Raw genomic sequence first — 8,991 nt, 5'->3', positions numbered from 1 at the left:
ACATACTAAGTTGTGATTTCTACTGAGCCAAACGCCGAGTTCCAAAATACCGGGCACCGGAATTACAAAATAGGCAAGCTACTGAATGACATAAATAACAGTATAATAAATTATTTAAATAGCTATAAATAATTTCATAATTAATCATAAACAACTGCTAATTTCCAAATTAACTAAGCGGGCTTTACAACTATCCCCCCCTTAAAAGGATTTCGTCCCCGAAATCTAACCTGAATAACTCTGGATATTGAGTTCTCATATCTGCCACTAGCTCCCAGGTGGCTTCTTCCACCTTACTGTTTCTCCAGAGAACCTTGACCAATGCTATGGTCTTATTCCGAAGGACTTTATCCTTTTTATCCAGGATCTGCACTGGTTGTTCCTCATAAGTCATATCTGGCTGAAGCTGAAGACTCTCATAACTGAGTATATGAGAGGGGTCTGAAACGTATTTTCTCAACATCGAGACATGGAATACGTTGTGAACTGCTGATAAAGCTGGAGGCAATGCTAACCGATATGCCACTTGACCTATCTTCTCGAGAATCTCGAAAGGTCCTGTAAATCTAGGGCATAACTTGCCTCTTTTCCCGAAACGTTTAATCCCCTTCATCGGAGATACCCGTAAAAACACACGTTCCCCTACATGGAACTCACATCTCTGCGTTTCGGATCTGCGTAACTCTTACGTCCGCTTCCGTGAGGCAAGCATTCTAGCTTTTATCTTCTCTATTGCCTCATTGGTCCGCTGAATTGACTCTGGACCTAGGTATTTCCTCTCCCCTGTCTCATCCCAGTGGATAGGGGATCTACACTTTCTACCGTACAACCGTTCATAGGGAGCCATCCCTATCGTACTCTGATAACTGTTGTTGTACGCAAATTCTATCAACGGTAGATACTTATTCCATGAGCCTTCAAAGTCCATAACACAGGCTCTCAACATGTCCTCCAATATCTGAATTGTCCCTTCGGACTGACCATCTGTCTGAGGATGGAATGCTGTACTAAATTTTAGCTTTGTACCCATTGCCCGTTGCAAACTTTGCCAAAATTTGGAGGTGAACTTCGGATCCCTGTCCGAAACTATAGACTTCGGTACTCCGTGAAGTCTCACTATCTCTCTGACGTACAGTTCTGCCAACTGATCCACTGAAAATGTTGTTCTAACCGGCAGAAAATGAGCAGATTTCGTAAATCGGTCCACCACTACCCAGATGGAATCAAATAAACCCGTGGTCCTAGGTAACCCGACCACAATATCCATCGTAATATCCTCCCATTTCCATTCTGGTAGGGTTAGAGGCTGCAACAACCCTGCTGGTCTCTGATGTTCAGCCTTAATCTGCTGACAAGTGAGGCATCTCGATACGAATTCTACCAAATTCTTCTTCATACCGCTCCACCAGAAGTACGGTTTCAAATCTTGGTACATCTTGGTGGTGCCGGGATGCAGGGAGTATGGGGTAGAATGAGCCTCCTCAAAGATTTCATTTCTAAGTTCCACACTGTTCGGAACGCAAACTCTGGCTTTATACAAAAGCATCCCACTATCTGACACTGAAAAGTCCTTGGCTTGACCAGCCAACACCCCATCTCGGATTTTCACTAACTCCGGATCTGTCATCTGAGCGACTTTTATTCTTTTCAACAGATCAGATTGCAGCGTCAAGTTGTGAAGCTGACCTACCACAAACTCAATGCTGGATCTAACCATATCCTCTGCTAGCTGAGGTGAGATCTGAACCATACTAACTACTTGCCCGGGACCCTTTCTGCTCAGGGCATCGGCCACTACATTGGCTTTTCCGGGATGATAGAGGATCTCGCAATCGTAATCCTTCACTAATTCCAACCAACGCCTTTGTCTCATGTTCAAATCTTTCTGAGTAAAGAAATACTTGAGACTTTTATGGTCGGTATAGATCTCACACTTCTCCCCATAAAGGTAATGCCGCCAAATCTTCAGTGCAAAAACCACTGCGGGCAATTCTAGATCATGAGTCGAGTATCGCTGTTCATAATCCTTTAACTGACGGGAGGCATAAGCGATGACCCGATCGGCTTGCATCAATACACACCCCAAACCCTGTTTGGATGCGTCACAGTAGACTACGAACTTCTCCTTGTCCGAAGGTAAAGCTAGAACCGGAGCAGTAATCAACCTCAGCTTTAGCTCCTGAAAGCTAGCTTCGCACTTATCTGACCGAATAAATCTCTGATTTTTCTTTGTAAGCTCGGTTAGGGGCATTGAAATTTTGGAGAACTCTTCGACGAACCTACGGTAGTACCCAGCTAAACCTAAGAAACTTCTAATCTCTGTCACTGTCTTCGGTCTTGGCCAATCCCTGACGGATTCAATCTTCCCGGGATCCACCTTAATCCCATCCTTGCTCACAATGTGCCCTAGGAAGGACACCTGAGATAGCCAGAACTCACATTTCTTGAACTTGGCATAAAGCTTATGTTCTCGAAGTCGTTGCAGTACCATCTGAAGATGTAACTCATGCTCCTCTTCTGATTGAGAGTACACGAGGATGTCGTCGATAAACACAATCACACAGATATCGAGGAAATCCTTGAATACTCTATTCATCAGGTCCATGAATGCTGCAGGAGCATTGGTTAGTCCGAATGACATAACCAGAAACTCGTAAAGTCCATACCTAGTGCGGAAAGCCGTCTTCGGATTGTCCTCCTCTCGGATTCTCAATTGATGATAACCCGAACGGAGATCAATCTTAGAAAAGACCGTCTTCCCCTGAAGCTGATCGAACAAATCATCGATCCTAGGTAATGGATATTTATTCTTCACCGTCAGCTTGTTCAATTCTCTGTAGTCGATGCACCTCCTCATAGATCCATCCTTCTTCTTGACGAATAAAACCGGGGCTCCCCAGGGTGACACACTGGGCCGAATGAACCCTATGTCAAGCAACCCTTGTAGCTGAATCTTTAATTCCTTAAGTTCAGCTGGAGCCATCCTATACGGGGCTTTGGAAACCGGATCCACCCCTGGTGCTAAGTCAATCACGAAATCAATCTCTCGCTGAGGTGGTAACCACAGGAAGTTCTTCGGGAAAAACGTCCAAAAATTCCCGAACCAACTCGATGTCCTACGGCCGAATGGTATCTGGCCGAGTGGTGTCCACCACCACGGCCAGAAACCCTAAGCAACCGCCGTGCAACAATTCTCTCGCTGACATAGCCGAGATCACCGGGATCCGAGATCCCTGAACTGAACCCACAAATACAAACGGTTCTTCACTTTCCGGTTGGAAGACCACCATCTTTTTTTTTAAAATCAATACTCGCCGAATAATTAGATAGGAAATCTATTCCTAAAATAATATCGAATTCGACTAAACTCATCTCTACCAGATCAGCACTTAACTCTCTACCATCTATCCTGATCGGCATAGGCCTAATCCACCTATTGGAGATAACCAATTCTCCGCCAGGTAACAGGGTTCCAAACCCTGATTCATATCTATCATACGATCTTTCCAATTTTCTAAAAACTCTGGCTGCCACACCAGACATCCTTGACCTAAACACTCATCCATAGGATGCCTCTTACTAATGAGACACTCCAGTAGGAATAACGGGTCTCAACACTACCCTGACGACCGTCTTGATTCTGGTTCCCTCGGAACCTCTTGTTCTGCCTCGAGCCACCGGATGCAGTGGATGATTTCCTCCTCCAGTCCATGGCCGAACCACTACCTCCCCTGCTGAAACCTGACGCAGAAGGGGTAGGAGCCCCGCCACATTCCAGAGTCCTAACTGATTCCACATACATCTAGCTGCGCCCTCAGCTCACCATGCTTTCTTCGCCATCTCAGCTTAGATGGTCTTATCGTCGGTAGTGATCATAAGGTCATACTTGATCTTCACATTAAGTCCATCGAGACATTTTCTTTCTTACTGAAATCGGTTGGCGCAAATCCCGAGGCTAACCTCGCCAACCAGTCGAACTGAGTAATATATTCCGTCATGCTCATATTCTCTCGCTGGGTCAGGTGGGCGTACTCTTTCCTCATGGCGCTTCTGACCGCCTCGTTATAACATTTAACGCTGAAGAGTTCCTAAAACCTTTCCCAGGTCATAGAGATGACGTCATGGATCTGAGACACCATGTCCCACCAGACCAGAGCGTCTTCATAAAACTGAAAAGTGGCACTCACCACTCTGTCGTTCCCGGTGACACCCATAAAATTCAGAATCTTGGTGATCACCGTCAGCCATTGCTCGGCTTTCACTACATCCGGACCTCCCAGGAAAATCGGAGGTGCCTGCTTCCAAAACCGTTCTTACAAAGGTTCCAATCTATTGGCCGCCACCACTATCTCGGCACAGGCGGCGAGGGCGGGGTGCCCTTTGGAACTACGGGCACTTTGGGCTGAGAGCACCCCGCCGTCTCAACCTCCGAATCTCGAGATCTTGCTCTTCTATCCGGTCCGCATTTCCGCAAACCGTAACTTCCCACTGGGCTTCCTGATTGACTTGGGCAGCCTGCGGCGAGTTAACATCCTCCAACCGCAAACCCTGCCCCTGGGACCTCTACCTTGGCCCAAAACACTTGAGGGGAACTGAGCTCCTCGACCTTGATCTGACCCGACTGAGATGCCCTGACTCCTAATATTTCGTCTGGCGTCCATCTAGTCTGAACCGCCTCGAAATCCCGAGTTGGCACTTCAGGTCACGATCATCGAGAGCTTTACTAATGCCGCTTAATTTGGAAATTAAAAACGGAACATGCGCCTATTCTACTATCAGGCTACTAACATGCTTCCTAACAGGCTTTTCTTTTTCATACTGAATAAAATAAACTACTAAAGCAATAAAGGCTTACTGAACCGTGAAACGAGCTAACTGCTGATGATGATTGTACATGTCGTGACGATCTTCGGAAGACAACTCAGCGGCTCGATACCAAATTGTAACACCCTAACTAACATAGGCGTATTACGTGATTTTTAAACATGCTGTGCAGCTCGTTTCTAATCAACGAGGTTTATGGAAAAACGTGATTAATTAAAATTTTGCTTTTTAATTAAACTTATAAAACAACATTACAAAAGACTCGGGATCCCGATTATAAAATCATTTACAAAAAGATTTAACTGTTTAACTGATATACAAAATACATGTCGCCTAGCGACCAGTTACAAAATCAGCCTCGCTGTCCCGATGATCGTACGCTCCAGGCCTAACCGCCCCGACATGTACAACCTTCATAAGCTCGCTCACGGTCCATCAGCTCTAGCCTTGCCTTTACCTACACATCAACGTAGAACTGTGAGTCGACAGACTCAGTAAGAAAAGCATAATAATACTCATACATAATTCTAACTGCCGTGTCCAACACGATACTGAGTCCCGCCATACGCCATGTCCAACATGGTGCGAGCCACTATCGCCATGTCCAACATGGTGCGAGTTACGAACGTTCATAGGGACGGTACTATTGACACGTAACAACCCGATCGGTCGAACCGGTCATACTCCGCCGGTCATACTCCACTGTACCGACGTGTTACTATACCCTGCGATCGGTCGAACCGGTCATACTCCGTGCTTGGTCATACTCCACTGTACCGACGGGATACGTCAATAGCACGGAACCACCAACCGGTGTCGGCTGATCGGTCAAACCGGTCATACTCCGCCGTCGGTCATACTCCAGCCTGTACCGACGTGACAGGGTTGGATGGTTCGAAGCCAACATACATATCTAATGTAATCTAACAGGCTTCCTACATGCACGCTAAACATGTAATCTACATATGCATACTGTTATACTAATCTTACCTGGATTCCGAATTCGGGTGTGCGTCAACTGATTGGAACCGAAGCCGAGCGGCGGTTTACGCTCCTAAACCATAAAAATCACAACGCTATAAGTGACACGCTAAATCACTTCCGGGGACTAAAACTAGGAACTAAAAGTTTCCCTATCGATAAAAAGCATGGCAATACCCCCTAAAACATAAAAACGAGGAAAACTAGGATTTCTGAAAATTCCCCAACCGGTAGACCTTGCCCAACCGAATTCCGGTTCGGGAAATTCGGGACACCCATCCGAATTCCGGATGCACAACCGAATTCCGGTTCCTCGCGAGCAAGAACATCAAATAATCATATCTTGCACAATTCAACCCCAAATCACCTCAAACTTTCCGGACACATTCTATACCTTCCCTAGAACATATCCAAGGCATCAAAACAACCCAGAAACCTCAAACCCGAAAAATGCCATTGGAGCTCAAGCTTTGAGTTCTAAACTCAAACTTGAGCAAAACCACCTAATCATGCATTTCACTAGCTTAATTCTACTTAATCAAGCTTATCTAAGCCTCTGAAAACAATTTACAACAACAACAATAACTCAGAAACAGATTCACTATATTTTCTTCCAAAAATCACATTTTTGCATAGAAAATTCAAAGCTTTGAACAACCTAACTAACATGCTTCAAAACAGCTCAATTAACATCAATTAAACATGATTTAAGCCTCAGAAATCAACAATCAAACACAGCAATCACAACAGCCACAAAAAGCATGCATTTACTCAACTTTTCACCATTTTTTTCAAGAAAACAAAGGAGAACAATTAGGAAATACATACCACAATCAAGAGTACCCAAAGCTATGAAGAATCTAGCTAGAAATTGATGGAAAAACCCAGCCTTTGAAACCCCATGCACCAGCCGAAATAGAGAGAGAGAATGAGAGAGTTCTTTTCAAAATTTTCTATTTTATTTTCTAAGTGTTGAAATGAGAGAAAAAAATGAATAAATGCCACATATACCATATTATTTCAGCCATCAAATAAACACTTAAACATTTATTTTTCAATTTAATAAAATCACAAAAGACAAGAAGTCATTGGGGCAAAAAGACCATTTTGCCCCTCCACACTAAAATCACATAAATCATACTAAAGGGGTATTTTTGGGAAATTCTAAATTCCCGGCCATTCCCGACATTCCCAATGTCTAAAACCCGTCCCCAAACTACTAACATACTAAGTTGTGATTTCTACTGAGCCAAACGCCGAGTTCCAAAATACCGGGCACCGGAATTACAAAATAGGCAAGCTACTGAATGACATAAATAACAGTATAATAAATTATTTAAATAGCTATAAATAATTTCATAATTAATCATAAACAACTGCTAATTTCCAAATTAACTAAGCGGGCTTTACACCAAAAGTTTCAACATCAAAATTGATATGACCCATTTTTATTGGAATTAATAAAATACAACTAAGTAAATAATCAAACCATAACTACTTTAAATGCATACATTAAGAACACTATCAGCCATGGAGCAAGACATATCAGGTCAATAGAAAGATTCAAACTTCTCAGAAAATAAACTAATAGACAACAAAGATGTTGAATTTTACTACTGTACCATGAGGAGTAGATACGAATGCAATTCCCAACTTCAAGTTCGACGTCATTGCAAACTACCACAAACTTCCTGTTAAAATATATAAAAAAAAAAAAGATTAGTCAGGTTTAGCAATAGTGAAGTTTATACGTGGAAATAAAATACAAATTCATAAGAAACCTAAATCAATTAATGTTATACATCAAAACTTTTTCAAAAGTAATAAATAATGAATCATGGGAAACGGTAAACCTTTAATCATGGAGAACAAACCATATCTTTCCTGAAACTCAGGTGTGCTTTGTAGAAACTCTAACCCTGGATGAGTTGCCAACAGTTCACGTAGCAGAGGCTTAAAGTCATCCTGTCGTCAAAGAAGCATTGAAAAAATATATATCGTATCAATTAATCAAACAAGAGAAATACTACGATTTTGAACACAGTTCCAATCCTTAGCAACAAGAAATTAAAAACTTTTGGATCTTCAAAGATAATTAGCTGGCTATGATGACATAATTCACATGGAATGAATTTAAGAAGACAAAATAAAATAAAAAATAACCTGAGTAAGGTACTTAAGATCTGGTTGCTTTAGAATAACATATATTTGAGTAGCCATATCCATAGTCAACATATTTCCATTGATCCAATAATCAACAAAAGCATCTCTACAAACAAAATAATTAGTATATAAAAACTGATACCTGGGAACTGTACAAACTTATTAATTTCACGTGTTCATTTTAACAAACATCAAAATAACCATTATGCAAAAGAGCTCGTTCAAATTTCATTTAAGCGGATGTCCCCACTTGACTAAAAGGATTTTAAAAAAAAAATACCAAGGACAACATTCACTCATAAAAGAAAGATCAATCCACCCTGATTCCACATTTATCAAATATACACAAAAGCTAAACGTTAATCCCAAATCATAGAGTGAAAGTTACTTTTAGTGTTTCTCAACTTCTGCAGAAAGCCAGTGCTATCACTCAAACACAAGCCTCTTCATCAAGTTTTCCTACATGTACCAACCTACATACCACAATACTTTCAAATTCTGTATGCAGATTTCTAGGAAAAAAAATTGACAAGCAAGAGTTTCTCTAATTTACTAAAGCTATATTTGATCCACATAACAAAATCTTCCATAATATGCAAGAACAAATTGGAAATCCACATTAAGAAAATCTAACCTTTGCCCAAATCATCGCAATTTCTTCTGAGTATCGGCTGAAGAATGAGTGAGCCAGTGAGGTGAGTGTCTGAGTGTCCGAGGCTCTCGTCGCTGGATCTCCTAGGGTTTTGCGCCCTCAGCTCAATGTCGTCCTTGCAGTGGTCTTGGAGTTCCTTCGTTCTATTTTGGCTTCATTCAATCAATCGTTTTGGCCACAAGCATTCGACACTGATGCGATCGCTTCGTTCTTTGTTGATTTTCTGGGATATGTATGGAAAGTTGTCGAATCGTCGCCGGATTCACAGGCGAGGTTGTGGTTTCAGCCATCAATAATGGAGGAGATTTGGGTATTTTGGCTTTAGCTAGCAGCGTCTGGTCCTCTGGTTCAGTTTCTGGCCACTCCGAGGG

At 42.4% G+C, this 8,991-nt stretch overlaps 1 long non-coding RNA gene across 1 annotated transcript; it reads right to left on the bottom strand.

The window, feature by feature from the left end:
* Nucleotides 1-7,225: 7,225 nt before the first annotated feature.
* LOC133030053 (uncharacterized) lies at nucleotides 7,226-8,991 on the bottom strand. Its single transcript, XR_009683957.1, has 3 exons — nucleotides 7,969-8,991; nucleotides 7,680-7,770; nucleotides 7,226-7,496 (listed from the first exon to the last, which is right to left on the bottom strand). It is a non-coding gene; the product is annotated as an uncharacterized LOC133030053 (long non-coding RNA).

The sequence above is a fragment of the Cannabis sativa genome, chromosome 8 (genome assembly GCF_029168945.1).
Source record: "Cannabis sativa cultivar Pink pepper isolate KNU-18-1 chromosome 8, ASM2916894v1, whole genome shotgun sequence".
Lineage (NCBI taxonomy): Eukaryota > Viridiplantae > Streptophyta > Magnoliopsida > Rosales > Cannabaceae > Cannabis > Cannabis sativa.
Note: the sequence above shows the minus strand (reverse complement) of the source record. Positions and strands in the feature narration are given on the sequence as shown.